The following is a 14,458-nucleotide window of genomic DNA, read 5'->3' as shown; positions in this document are numbered from 1 at the left end:
TTTTCACCCAGTGACACTGAAGGGACTGTGATATGTTTCCAAGTCAAGTTGATGAGTGGCTTGAGGATGGCACCATCAGCCAGTTCCCCTCCATCTTTCTGCCAATGTCCCTCTAGATATGGTAGCAGTTGAGGGTTTGGAAGGTCTATTATGGACTGGGGTTTGTTCTCGGCCTTTGAAAATTGTCACTGGTGTTGGATGTGTCTCCTGCGCAGTGCATAAACAAGATTTGAAGTGAAGTAAATTCTCCTATTTACTGAACCTTTTTTTTTGGATTGTGGGGGATAAGAAACTATTTGCACAAATATGACTATGGGAAATGGTTTAAAGCAGGTCAGGGCTCCATTGCAGTGGGGTTTGGCGGGGAAAGCGACTGCGAGGATTTTAACGAATAGGGGTGAACTGAACACCTTGATTTATCTTGTGTTGCAAGCTGTATATAATGGCCCTTGTCCAGGCAGTATCAGGAGCCTGAAAAAGGGGCAGGTTCTTGTCTCTCAGCAAGGCCTGTACCATCCTGTTCAGTGTCTCTAGTAAATTCGGGTTAACAAGTTCATCCCTTGAACAGCTTTGTTTTAGAGATTTTCTGGACAGTTTGTACCAGGGCCCAATTGAAAGTGTCTGCTCAAGTAAATCAGGCCCTGCTTGACATTTGAAGTGCTATTGCTGTGCATTATGTATGTCATAATTAAATGGCAATGAGAAACTGAGTAAATGCAGTCAGACCAGAGGAGCTCCATTGAAATTCACCTCATGAATGCAGCTGCTGTTGGATCTCCTTTTGCTCCAGCTGATGTCGAGCAGATTCCTGGCAAAACTGAATCTGATTGTGTTTTATTTTAGGGAGAGACTCTGTAGAGTTGGTGCACTCAGTTTATTGCACAACAGGTCTTAAGACCTGCATTAAATAGGACATATCACCACCCTGCCCCATGGTGTAAAGTGCCTTAGGGTGTCAGTGAGCTTCTCATTTGAAGTATAGCATTGAAGGGAATGCAGCAGTCTAAGCACAGCAAGCTCCCATTGTGATAACAACCTGGGAAATCTGTGTAGTTTCAGGAATAAACGTCGGCCGGGAGACAGCAAAAGCCTCAGCTAGTAGGAACTGTCAATGCTGGAGCCCGAGATAAGCAGGGATAGTGCTGAATGAACACAGCAGGCCAGGCAGCTTCAGAGGAGGTGGAAAGCTGACATTTTGGGTCTGGACCCTCTTCCGTTTTTCTTTTTTTTTTTTGGCTTTCCTGCTCCTCTGTCTGGCCTGATCTGTTGGAATAAAGAGAGTCGTTTGCACCAATCTGTATTAGAAATCCCACGACACCAGGTTATAATCCAACAAGTTTATCTGAAAAACCAGCTTTCTGAGCCTCATAGATAATGGGAACTGCAGATGCTGGAGAATCCAAGACAACAAAATGTGAGGCTGGATGAACACAGCAGGCCAAGCAGCATCTCAGGAGCACAAAAGCTGACGTTTCGGGCCTAGACTCTTCATCAGCGAGCTCTCCAAGATCCCCTCTCGTGAAGGGTCTAGGCCCGAAACGTCAGCTTTTGTGCTCCTGAGATGCTGCTTGGCCTGCTGTGTTCATCCAGCCCCACATTTTGTTTTCTGAGCCTCATGCCTTTTTAGGTGTCATAATGCATGTTAGGTGTGAGCCCTTGCATAGAATCTATTTTGTGTCCTCACCTGAAAGAGGAATGAGGCTCTGAAAGCTTGTGCTTTTGAATAAATCTGTTGTATTGTGACCTGGTGTCATGACTTCTGACCTTATTCACCCTAGTTCAACACCTGCACCTCCATCCCCATCATAACCCATCTGTTAATGCAGATTGGTCCTTTCTTTTTTAATTGCCTAGGAGCTTCAGGAGCCAATAGCTTCCTGTTGCTTTCCACATGACAGCATTTTGGCCAATCTGTACTCTCTCTCATTCTACAGTCAAAATTGTAACTGTTTGAGATTTGGCACTCTTGCATTTTGTCCTGATGTGTTTTTAAAATGAAAAGTTTCAGCATCATACCCATCTTTTGGCAATTGTCCAGTTAATTCTAGTGCTGAGATGGATAGATTTTTGTTAACGACTGGGATATATGAGGAAAAGATGGTCATTGGGAGTGACTTCATGGATCAACCATCATTCACTAAACATCAAAACCAAGGTCAAGGGGCAGAATGGCCTCTTTTCTTTTCTCTCACTACATTCCTGTTGTTTATCGTTTCCTTTTTCTCCTACAGCGGGCTCTGACACAGCGGATGGATGGTGTTGAGATTTAAGGTGGAATAATGGTGATTCTACAACAGGTGAGAATCTCTGCAGCCAGATTTCACAGCCAATATCCGGGTGCGCCTCTACAAAAGAGTACAGGAAATTTGTGACACTGCCTCAAACTCCAACAGGTCACTTGTAAATTTCCACCCTTGAAATTGAATTGAAATGAAGGTATTTGGATGCATTTAAATAGCAGTTCAGCCAAATTCTAGTTGACCAGGAAGACTATTAGCTTGAGGGACTGAATGGCCTATTGTTGGTGCCATATTTCTAAAACCATGCACGCCACCTGCTTGCTTTCAAAAGGAAAGTGAATCATACTGTGTGGGTTGGAACCTTTGGACCCTCCAAAGATCAAAATACCCAACACCACCCTCCTTCCCCCCCCCCCCCCCCCAAAAAAAAACCTGGTAACCCTGCATTTCCCATGCCAATCCACCTAGCCTGCATATCCATGGACACTCTGGCCAATCCTTACCTAACCTGCACGTCTTTGGACAGTGAAGAAACCTGCACATACATGGGGAGAATGTGCAAACTCCACATGTGGCTGCCCAGGTCCTTGACATTGTGAAGAGCAGTGCTAACTGATGAACACTGTGCTGCCCTCTGACTCCAAGGCATTTCTAACAGGTTTTCTGGAAATGGAGGTGGAGTGCTTTTATCAATCTGAATAACAGCAACCAATTCAAATACTTACTGAGTTGCTATGCCCTGGCCCTTTTATCATCTTAAGAAATTTGAATTATCCTTGAGAGATAACGAGGTGTAGAGCTGGATGAATACAGCAGCATCTGAGGAGTAGGAAAGCTGACATTTTGGGCCTAGACCTATCTTGTGTTTTCTGAGCATGTTGTGTTCTGTTAATGCTGTTATTTCAAGAAATGATGGGCCAGATTTGAGGCATTCGTGTGGTTAATGGCCTGGAGACTCAAATCAGTTATTTATGGACAAGAAATTTTTATTAATGTAGAGGCTGAATTCCTGCTTCCAGACTTGGAGAAGATTACAAATGGATTCAGGTGTTAATGGAAATTTTTATTTTTTTTGCTTGTATATTAGTCCACTGGTTTTTCAAATATGAATGTTCTCATGCTGGCCCTGATGTTTGTTTTAAGATTTTCTGGTGCCATATTTCTGCTGGATTTAAAGGCTACTTAATATGTTGAACGTTTTTTGATAAATTGAGGAAACTGTTTGGACTCACTACGAAGGGATCATTGCTGTAAAAAGGTCACTTGTTCAGAGCAAAAGTCTCTTCTTTTTTTCTCCCTCTCCACTTCCCCACCTAACCTGCGTCTGATGCACAGCTGAAAAATGTTTTTGATACTGAAACTGGGTAAGGCAAACAACCAGAGCTTTGGAATAAACTCTCTGCAAATAGCTGATAGTGATCCCTATCAAAATGGAAAATGCTTTTACATGAAGGACAGGAAAAGCTAACTGAACACAAAGCTAGGAGACGACAAATTGCTTGAAGCTCAGCAAGTCTGGCAGCATCTGAGGAAGGGTCCAACATTAACTCTGCCTTTTCCTTCACAGGTGCTGCCCGACCTGCTGAGCTTTTCCAGCAACTTTGTTTTTGTTCCTGAGTTACAGCATCTGCGGTTCTTCCAGTTTTGCTTCTGTGGAGGGAGAAGCAGAGTGAGCATTTTGAGCTTAAGGACTTGCCATTTGCCTTAACATGCTGCCACCAGAGGGTGCAAGGTGTTTGCAGAGTGATAGTCTGCTGTGGAGTTTTTGGATCTTTCGAACATTTTTTAAAAATAGGTTGAAAAAGTTCACTGAATCTGCTAGTAGTCATCCCTGGGGAAAGACAGCAGTTGCTGTTCGTTCTTTTGCCCCCTCTGGCATTGCCATAAATCCAGACAAAAATTTGGAATCTGAGATAATGGGAACTGCAGATGCTGCAGAATCCAAGATAACAAAGTGTGAAGCTGGATGAACACAGCAGGCCAAGCAGCATCTCAGGAGCACAAAAGCTGACGTTTCAGGCCTAGACCCTTCAATCAGAGAGGGGGGGATGGGGAGAGGGTTCTGAAATAAATAGGGAGAGAGGGGGAGGCGGACTGAAGATGGATAGAGGAGAAGATAGGTGGAGTGGGGAAGGGATAGGTCAGTCCAGGGAGGACGGACAGGTCAAGAAGGTGGGATGAGGTTAGTGGGTAGGAGATGGGGGTGCGGCTTGAGATGGGACGAGGGGATAGGTGAGAGGAAGAACAAGTTAGGCAAGTGGGGATGAGCTGGGCTGGTTTTGGGAGGCAGTGGGGAGAAGGGGAGACTTTTGAAGCTGGTGAAATCCACATTATCATTGGGCTGCAGGGTTCCCAAGCAGAATGAGTTGCTGTTCCTGCAGCCTATGGGTGGCATCATTATGGCACTGCAGGAGGCCCAGGATGGACATGACATCTAAAGAATGGGAGGGAGAGTGGAAATGGTTCGTGACTGGGAGGCGCAGTTTACTGCAAACTGAGCGGAGGTGTTCTGCAAAGTGTGGTCCAGAGTGGTGTCTCTGGAAAGCAGACAAGGGTGGGGATGGAAAAATGTCTCTGGTAGTGGGGTAGGATTGTAGATGGCGGAAGTGTTGGAGGATCATGCGTTGTATCCAGAGGTTGGTGGGCTGGTATGTGAGGACGAGGGGGATTCTCTTTGGGTGGTTATTGCGAGAGCAGAGTGAGGGATGAGGTGTTGGAAATGTGGTAGACTCGGTTGAGGGCGTTCTTGACCTCTGTTTGGGGGTGGGAGGAGGAATGTTGCGGCCCTTGAAGAATGAGGACACTTGGGATGAGCGGGAATGAAATGCCTCATCCTGGGAGCAGATGCAGCAGAGGTGAAGGAATTAGGAATAGGGGACGTAATGTTTGCAGGAAGATGGGTGGGAGGTGTATTCCAGGTAGCTGTGGGAGTCGGTAGGCTTAAAATGGACATCGGTTTGTAGGTGGTTGCCTGAGATGGAGACAGAGAGGTCCAGGAAGGTGAGGGAGGTGTTAGAGATATTCCAGGTGAACTTGAGGTTGGGGTGGAAGGTGTTGAAGTGGATGAACTGTTCGAGCTCCTCTTGGGAGCATGAGGTGGCACCGATACAGTCATCAATGTAACTGAGGAAGAGGTGGTGGTTTGGGCCAGTTTAGGCGCAAAAGAGTGCGATGTGAAAATTTTGGAATCTGTTTGTCTGTGTGCCCACTGTTGTATAACTGAAGGTGGGGAAGGGGAGACCCTGAAGTGGTGACCTGTTAAAGGCAAGGGAGGGAGTTTGAGCTGGCTGTTGAGAAAGAAGAATTACAGGCAGTAAATGTGAGATGTGCAAATGGCCATTTGGCCAAATGTGGCTGAGTAAGCCTGGACCTCTTAACCTTTTGACGTCATCAGCAATCTGCTTGTCCAAAGGGCCAGACCATTCCAGATACATGAATGCAATCAGTAGGCTGCATGCCCATACTGGTTGGAGGTGCTGTCTTTCTCCCCTCTGAATTAATCTCCCCCCTTTCCCCCATTCCTCTTCTTCTCCTCCTCCTCCTCCTCCTCCTCCTCCTCCTCCTCCTCCTCCTCCTCCTCCTCCTCCTCCTCCTCTCTTTTTCCCCCCCCCTACTTAGTATTTGTAATGTTTGTCTTGTGGTCACCTCTCCAGTAAGACTGGGATGACTTTACCCTTTGACATTTTTATTTTAGTGGGTCTTGTGCTGAACTTTTACCCGACACATAAGGTCTATCTAACTTCCATCCCTATCTTTATACTATCATCCATATGCCTAGCTAATAGCCACTTAAATGCACTTAACGAGGCTGACTCCACTACCCTCTCCGGCAATGCAGTCCACACCCCTTCCACTCTAAATAAAGAACCTACCTCTGACACCTTGACGATATCTACTTTCTTTCACTTTAAAACTATGTCCCTTATTAATAGCTATCTCCACTCTCTCTGGCTGTCTACTCTGTCTATACATCTGATCATTCTGTACACCCCTATCAAGTCACCTCTCCTCCTTTGTCGTTCTAAAGAGAAAAGCCCTAGCACCCTCAACCTTTCCTCGTAAGACCTACCCTCTATTTTAGGCAAAATCTTGGTAAATTTCCTCTGCACTTTTTAATCTAATGCTTCCACATCTTTTTTTTTTCCTGTAATGAGGCAACCAGAACTGGACGCAATATTCTAAGTGTGGCCGAACAAGGCTTTTGTATGGACCCAGGGGCTGCTCTCCCAGATGACCTATTGTGGTTGAAGCTGAGGGTTTCCATGCCTCAGGCAAGGAGGGAGGTTGAGAAGGACGCTCCTTTTTTTTTGTGATAGCCTTGGAGGGTGAGGGAATTGAACCCGCACTGTTAGCGTTGCTGTGCATCATAACCTAACCAGCTGTCCAGCCAATTGAGCTAACTGAGCACCATACAACCGAATAAAATATTCGGCTTGCCACAATGGCTCCCATCTTGAGTTGCATTCTAGTGTACCAGTGTGTTTACAAATATTAGCTTCTGGAGGTATTTCCCCACCACAAATCCTCCTTCCTGAGCTGAGCTGATACTGTGTGGAGAAGAATGTCTGTCTATATTATGCCTAGTATTTTTTTTGTCAGATTCACTGTCACTGACTGGGCCAGCATTGACTGACTGTCCATCTCTAGTTGCCCTTGGAAAACAGTGGTGATCTACTGCCCCCACCTGCTGTGGCTTGACCCACAATACACACTTGGAGTAGCAGAGTTTCGACCTAGCAATAGTGAAAAAATGACCATATGTCTGAAGTCAGGATGCGGAGTGGCTTGGAGGAGCATTTGTGGGGGGTGGGAGGTGGTGTTCCCATGTATCTGCTGCCCTTGTCCTTCTTGATGGAAGTGGCCATGGGTTTGGAAGCTTCTGCCTGAGAAGCTATGTTGAATTTCTGTAGTGCATCTCGTGGATAGTACACACTGCTGCTACTGAGTCATTGGTGGAGGGAGGGAGTGTCTGTGCACGCACAAATCAAGCGGCCTGCTTCGTCTTGGATGGTGTTGAGCCTCTTGTGCGTTCTTGGAGCATCACTCATCCAGTCAATTGGAGAGTATTCCATCACACTCCTGACTAATGCCTTGTAGATTGTGGCCAGGCTTTGGGAAGTTAAGTGATGAGTTTCTTGCTGCAGTATTCTCACGCTCGCTCGCTCTTCCAGCCACTTAATTTGTACTGATAATCTAATTGGGTTTCTGATGTTGATGAGATATTTTGGCAATGGTAATGCTGTTGAATGTCAGGGAACAGTGATTAGATTCTATCGTGTTTGATGGTCATTGCCTGGCATTTGTCAAATGAACTTGAGGTTTTTTCTAATCAACCTGTTCAAAGATGGTATTACACACTGGGGGGAACAGGTGGGGCATGAACACTGGGTGCTCGGTTCAGGGGTGGGGGCTCTCCCGTGATACCAAGAGGGCTCGGCCAAATGAATTTTTAAAATAAAAGATAACTTGCTTTATCACCCACTTAATCGTTAAAGGCTGATAGATGAGTGAGGGCTACCTCTCCTTGTCATGCTGTTGACCTAAAACATAGGGTCAGGCCATTCAGCCCTCCTGAGCTTACTTTGCCACTCCATGTGATCATGACTGATCATCCATCCTGGTACCCTGTTGCTGCTTTCTCCCGATGCTGTTTTGATCCCTTGAGCCTAAGAACTGTATCCAACTCCTTATTGAAAACATTTATATGTTTTAGCCTCAACCATCTGTGGCAGAGAATTCTAGAAGCTCTTTGCTCTCTGGGTGAAGAAATTTTGCATCTCAGTCCTAATTGGCAGAACATGTATCCTCAGACTGACACCCCCAATTAAAGGAGGTAAAATCGGAGGTTGTTTAGAACTGAGGGGGGAAAAAAACCTTAAACTGAAGGTTGTTGGGATATCTGAGGATGACCTCCTATGGGACTGTTGAAAACCTGTGGTGATGGAACCTATGTTAAGGAATAAGGTGAGCTTGGTTAACATGTTAATGTCACTCCGAGACCCTAACTGAAGGATACCATCAAGTAAAGACACAAATTTCCTGAAAGGAGATCAATTAGGACCATGCTAGCGCTGTTTGAAATTTTGTACTAGGGTGAGCCCACACTGAAGTTGGAGTGGCTATAAAATTATTGCTGAGGGTTATATCTTTCTGATTTTGATATTTGCAATGAGACTGTTCCAACAGTTCATCTGTAATTTTTTTGTGAGATAAACTTTTGTCTGTCCTTTAATTAAAAAAGATTTTATCTTGTGGTCTCAAACCAAGTTTTCAGTCTTTAGTCATAGAATTACACAAAATAGATGAGGCCCTTCAACCCATTTTGAGTATTACTGCCAAAAAAATCACTACACCAATCCCATTCTCTGCACTAGACCCTTCAGAAAGGTCTAGGCCCAAAACGTCGGCTTTTGTGCCCCTAAGATGCTGCTAGGCCTGCTGTGTTCACCCAGCTCCACACTTACTTTTGTTATCTGTCTCCATTCAGGCCATTTGATCTACTTTTCTTATTCATGGCTTTTCTGCAGTTCCATTCCTTGTATCATTGGTACTCCTCACTGAGTCTGCTGAAGCTTTCAGGATTGAGACTGATAGACATATCTCAACCTATTGCAATGAAGTGCCTATTTCACTGAAGAACTTAAGTGAGTAATAGCTGAAACAATGATGTGAAGGTCAGAAGAATCTTGTTAGATTCCTCACATTATCCCTTGAGGATTGACCAAGCTATGTTGGAGAAATTGACAAAAGCCTTGACTCGGTCTTTCAAACTACCTCCCTCTTTTTATTGAATTGAAGGTGAACCCATTGACAAATATGGACAACATTTTGGGATTCCACTTCACTCAGTATAACTTGTTTTTGTGTTTTCATGGGCTGTAACTTCCTGGGTTTTGTTGTCCATAATCTAATTTCCTTTGAACTGAGTAGCTTGCTAGGGCCATTTCAGAGAGTAGTTAAGAAACCAACATGTTTGCCATGGATCTGAGGTTGCATATAGGCCAGACAGTGTGGGGCTGGCAGATTTCCTTCCCTGAAGCCAGATGATGGCTTTTCAAAACAATGATATTTGTCATGGTCACCATCACCATTTATAAAATCTCTTGGTAATTTTGGTTTCAGTTCCACCATTTTGCCCTGTGATTTGAACCCATGCTCCAAGAGCTCTCAAATTAGACCACTGACCTTTCTACAGGACAGAAGGTAACTATTCAGCCCATCACTTCAGCACTAGGTCTTCAACCTAGTGCTATCCTCCTTCCTTCTGCCCATAACCCTGCAGGTTGTTCCTTTTCTCAAATAGCCATCTAACTCTGTTTCCTCAGTGCCTATGCTCGCCAAGACTACACCATAAGCACTATATTAGCTGTACAAATCATAGTATGGGCATGATTTCCTCCTTGCAACACTTGTGATTCTCTTGCCAATTATTTTTAATTCTACCCTCTCCCTTTCAACACTTCCACTGAGACCAGTTTCTTCCTATTCCGTCCAAACTTCATGGTTTTGTGTATCTCTATCAAATCCCCCTTTTACCTTCCACAGTGGAAAATATAGGCCCGATTTCTTCAAACTGTCAACTTATTTAAGCTGTGAAAAACCACCACCTTCAGGTGCCCCTCCAAGCTACTCACCATTCTGACTTGGAAATGTATCATTCTTCCTTCAGTGTTGCTGGGTCAAAACCTAGGAAATTCCTCCCTAAGGGTATTGTGGGACATCCTGTGCACAAGAATTGTAATGGTTCAAACAGGCAGCTCCGACCACTGTCCTGAGGAAACCTCTAATGAGGTGTAGAGCTGGATGAACACAGGCCAAGCAGCATCAGAGGAGCAGGAAGGTTGATGTTTCGGGTCTGGACCCTTCTTTGGTTGGGGTGGTGAATTCTGAAGGGCCTAGGCCTGAAGGAACGTCAGCCTTCCTGCTGCTCTGATGCTGCTTGGCCTGCTGTGTTCACCCAGCTCTCCACTTTGCAGATGCTGGAGAATTCAAAGTTTACCACCTCTTCCCCCCCCCCCCACAACCACACACACACCACCACCACTTCACGTGCTCTCTTGCTCTCTCCTTCCTGAGGAAGTTTAGAGGTGAGAAATCAATGCTGACCCAGGCAATGATACTTGCATCCCATGAATGCATGTTTTAAAATAAAATTGTGTGGGTGAGGGTGGAAGCAGATTTGACACATTAACATATAGATTGAATGATGGCTTCTGTATTCAAATAGCTTGCCTGGAGTCATTGGTCAGCATGAATATGACGAATGGCTGCTTGAGGCAGGTACTGATGGGTATGAACATGTCAAGAGCCTCTAGTTCAGAGGAGACATTCGCTCGCGCGCTCTCTCGCATTGGAGCAAAAGGAGGCCATTCAGTCCATCGAGTCGGATCTGTTGACTGATGTAGTAATCCTCAACTTCACTTTCCTGCCTTTCCCCCATAATCCTTGATACCATTCCTGATTGGATTTTTTAAAATCTCTGCTTTGAATATATTTAATGACCCAGTCTTGACATCATGGCTTCTTTTTTTAAAAAAGCAAACCACAGATTTGCTACCCACCCCACCCCGAGAAATTCCATTCCATCCATCTTAATCTTCTGGGAATAAGGCCTTTTGGGTCCCAGACACCACCACCAACCCCCCCACTCTCACACACACTCTCACTCTCTCTCACTCTCTCTCACTCTCTCTCACTCTCTCTCTCACTCTCTCACTCTCTCACTCTCTCGCACACTCTCTCACTCTCTCTCACTCTCTCTCACTCTCTCTCACTCTCTCGCACACTCTCGCACACTCTCGCACACTCTCGCACACTCTCGCACACTCTCGCACACTCTCGCACACTCTCGCACACTCTCGCACACTCTCGCACACTCTCGCACACTCTCGCACACTCTCATTTAATGTGCTGATATTAAGACTGTGTGACTGAAAATCTGGGACAGACGTCCTATTTGTAAAGGAGGGAGGGAGGAGTGGAGATGTTTGGGAAGCAACATCCAGAGTTGGGGCTTTGGTAGCTGGACTTACAAACATTGTTGGACCAGTTCAACAATAGGATGTGGACTTCGGCCGGTATTGGAGGATTTACGATGGACCTGAGAGGGTTACAGGGTTGGAGGGTATGAGGTGTCCAAGTGATAAACTCTAGGAGACTGTAGGTCAGTGATGGGCAGCAAGTGATGTGACATGAGCGTCAATGACATTTTGTCTTTTTTGTGACCGTATAATGAGCTGCCAGCGGAAGTGGTGGGGGCTGGTACAATTACAGCATCTAAAAGGCATCTGGATGGGTACATGAATGGGAAGGGTTTAGAGGAAGATGGGCCAAGAGTTGGCAAACAGGGTTAGAATAATTTAGGATATCTTGCTGGCATGGATGAATTGGACCAAAGGGTCTGTTTCCATGCTGTACATCTCGATGACTGATCATAGAATTGCCTCTGCATTTTTAATTATCCTGAGAGTTTTTAGCCCAGAATCCAGTTAGTTTTTCAAAAGTGGGGTTATTGAACTTTGAAGCAGTGTTATGTCACTTTTTAACCTCTGTGTTTATTGTGCCCCTAAGCTGCTAACATGTCTTGTATCTAATCCCCAGGGCCAATGTACCATTTGTCTGTTCATGGCGTCAGCTGAACAGTGTCCGAGTAAAAAATTTTTCTATCCACTTGTTCAGTTTATGAATTGCTTTTGACAGCACTCTGCCAACGTCCATGTACATACACAATGCTGAGCTCTAATGAGCTGAAAGCCACAGTATATTCTGAATCGAGGATTGTTCCTCCCTTTTTTTCTGTGAGGGCTTGCTCTGTCTCTCTGCAAAGTATTTGTGTAGCTGCTCAGCAGTTGTGTTGGAAGGGGACTCCACGGTTGGGAGTTTCCAGTTGTCCCAAGATTTTATCGGTGCTGGAGTAAACTTGACTCCTGGTAATAACCAACAACTGTGGCACTTGGTGGTTTGTGTGGGCTGTCGGCTGGATTATGTTGCCTTTTAACGAAATGATGAAACCACTGAATGATCCAGTGAAGGGCTACAGCTCTCTGGTAAATCACTCGCTCTTCTACTGTATCTTTTGAATTTTTCCAGCTGGGTTTCAGGGAGGGAGGAGTGGCGGCTGAATATCAGGGGAATGAGCTGTTGATTCCCACTTCACCCCCATAGGGTGGTCTCTGGACAAATTGTTGTAAAATATCTGGGGAGGAAGTGGCCCAGTGGTATTGTCACTGTCACTGGCCTAGAGACCCAGAGTCAAGCATTGGGAACTGAGTTCCAATCCCACCATGGCAGATGGTGACTTTTTTTATCAGTCGAAAAGTTGGTCTGATTGATCAAATCAGGAATGGTTAATTTTTTAATCATAAAATCCCATCTGGTTCAGAGAAGGAAATCCGTCCTTACTTGGTCTGACCTACATGTGAATCCATGTGAACCCACAGCAATGTGGTTGACTCTTAACTACCCAATGGAGAAGTGGGGATGGTCCAGTTAATGGGAGGTGGAGACCACTAATAGGAGGATTCCATAACACTCATTGGTACATAGGAAGCACTAACTGTATTGTATATTTTAACACTCTCCTTCCTCAACTGTACCAATGCAGAGATGTGACACTTTATGAAAATGTGGGCAATTAGGGTTAACCCTTGATCTTGAGCACGCACACTCTTTCTCCTCGAGCAACCCACCCCCCCTTGCAGTACAAACTGTGCTGATACTCCTGAAGCCTTGAGCAGGAGAACTGGAGTAAGCTGTTCATTTCTCCTTCATTCCTGCTGAACCACTTGTGACTGGAGTCAAACTCTGTCTCTCTGCCTCCATCTCTAAAACTATCTTACTCCTATCGAGGCTCCGATATTGTTAGGTCAGGGCCTGGAACACCCTTTTATGGTGATTCCCACAATTGTACATCCAAGTGGGCAGGGGTTCTGCATTGGAGCCGTCTTTACCAGATGGAAAAGGAATGGTTAAAGTTTGAGTGACCACACACTGGTCTGTCTTGTTCCTCTAATCTCAGAAACAGAGTTCAGTATGTTCATTTCACTTCCACTTCTTTATTTTCCTGGTTTTTGCCCTTTTTGGATGTCAGACCTACTGCGTCATGAGCGTGAATGTAGGAAGATGATAGATCAGCCCTTGTCCTCTGTGTGGCAGAGACACATGTCAAAAGTAACACTTTGATAGAAACCCGAAAACAGTTCTTGAACTTCATCTTTTCCCTGACCAATCTGGGTGACTCTGAGCCATGTGATAAAATAAAGGTGATAAATCAACACCGGAAAATGTTGTGGGGAATGGGGCTGGTGGGAGTGAAATTAAACACTGACTTTTGTGGCACTGTGTGTTTTTGTTTGCCCCTGGATTTGCCAGCCACCATTCCTGGCATTTCCCCCCCCCCCACCCCAGAATTTGTTTGAATCCCTACAGTGTGGATGCAGGCTATTTGGCCCATCAAATCCACCCACCCACTCTATCCCCATAACACTCTCTCCCATGGCAATTGCACCTAGTCTACGAAGTGATCGCAGCGGTATTATCGCTGGAGTATTAATCCAGGGACCCAGGTTCAAATCCTGTTTATGGTAGAACTTGAATTCGATATGGAATTAAGAGTCTGATGATGATGACCGTGAGTCATGTCAGGAAAAACCCACCTTGTTCACTAATGTCCCTTGAGGAAGGAAACGGCCATCCTTACCTGGTCTGGCCTACATCTGACTCCGGACGCACAGGAATGTGGTTGACTTTGAATCGTCCTCTGGGCAATTAGGGATGGACAATAAATGCTGCTTGACCAGTGACTCCCTCATGCGGTGAGTGAGTAAAGAAAAAATAATCCCTGGGTGTTATGGGGCAATTTAGCACGTCCAATCCACCTAACCTGCACCTCGCTGGACTGTGGGAGGAAACCAGAGCAAACCCACACCTACAAGGGGAGAATGTGCAAACGCCACACAGTTGCCCAAGGGTGTAATTGAGCCCAGGTCCCTGGTGCTGTGAGGCAGATGTGCTAAACAGTGTTCTGTCATTTTTTTTATTTGGCACTGATTCTTGGGGACTGCAGGGTAAAATTGGAGGTGGGTTGGGTGGGAAGTGATTTAAGGTAATGCCCTCAGCACTGTCAGGTGAATGTATGGGGAACCCCATCCTCCTGACCTGTAACTAATACAGGCTCATGTGCACTGTATCTTGTTTCAGCAAATCATCATCAAATTGAA

This window comes from Stegostoma tigrinum, chromosome 6, assembly GCF_030684315.1.
Source record: "Stegostoma tigrinum isolate sSteTig4 chromosome 6, sSteTig4.hap1, whole genome shotgun sequence".
Lineage (NCBI taxonomy): Eukaryota > Metazoa > Chordata > Chondrichthyes > Orectolobiformes > Stegostomatidae > Stegostoma > Stegostoma tigrinum.
Note: the sequence above shows the minus strand (reverse complement) of the source record.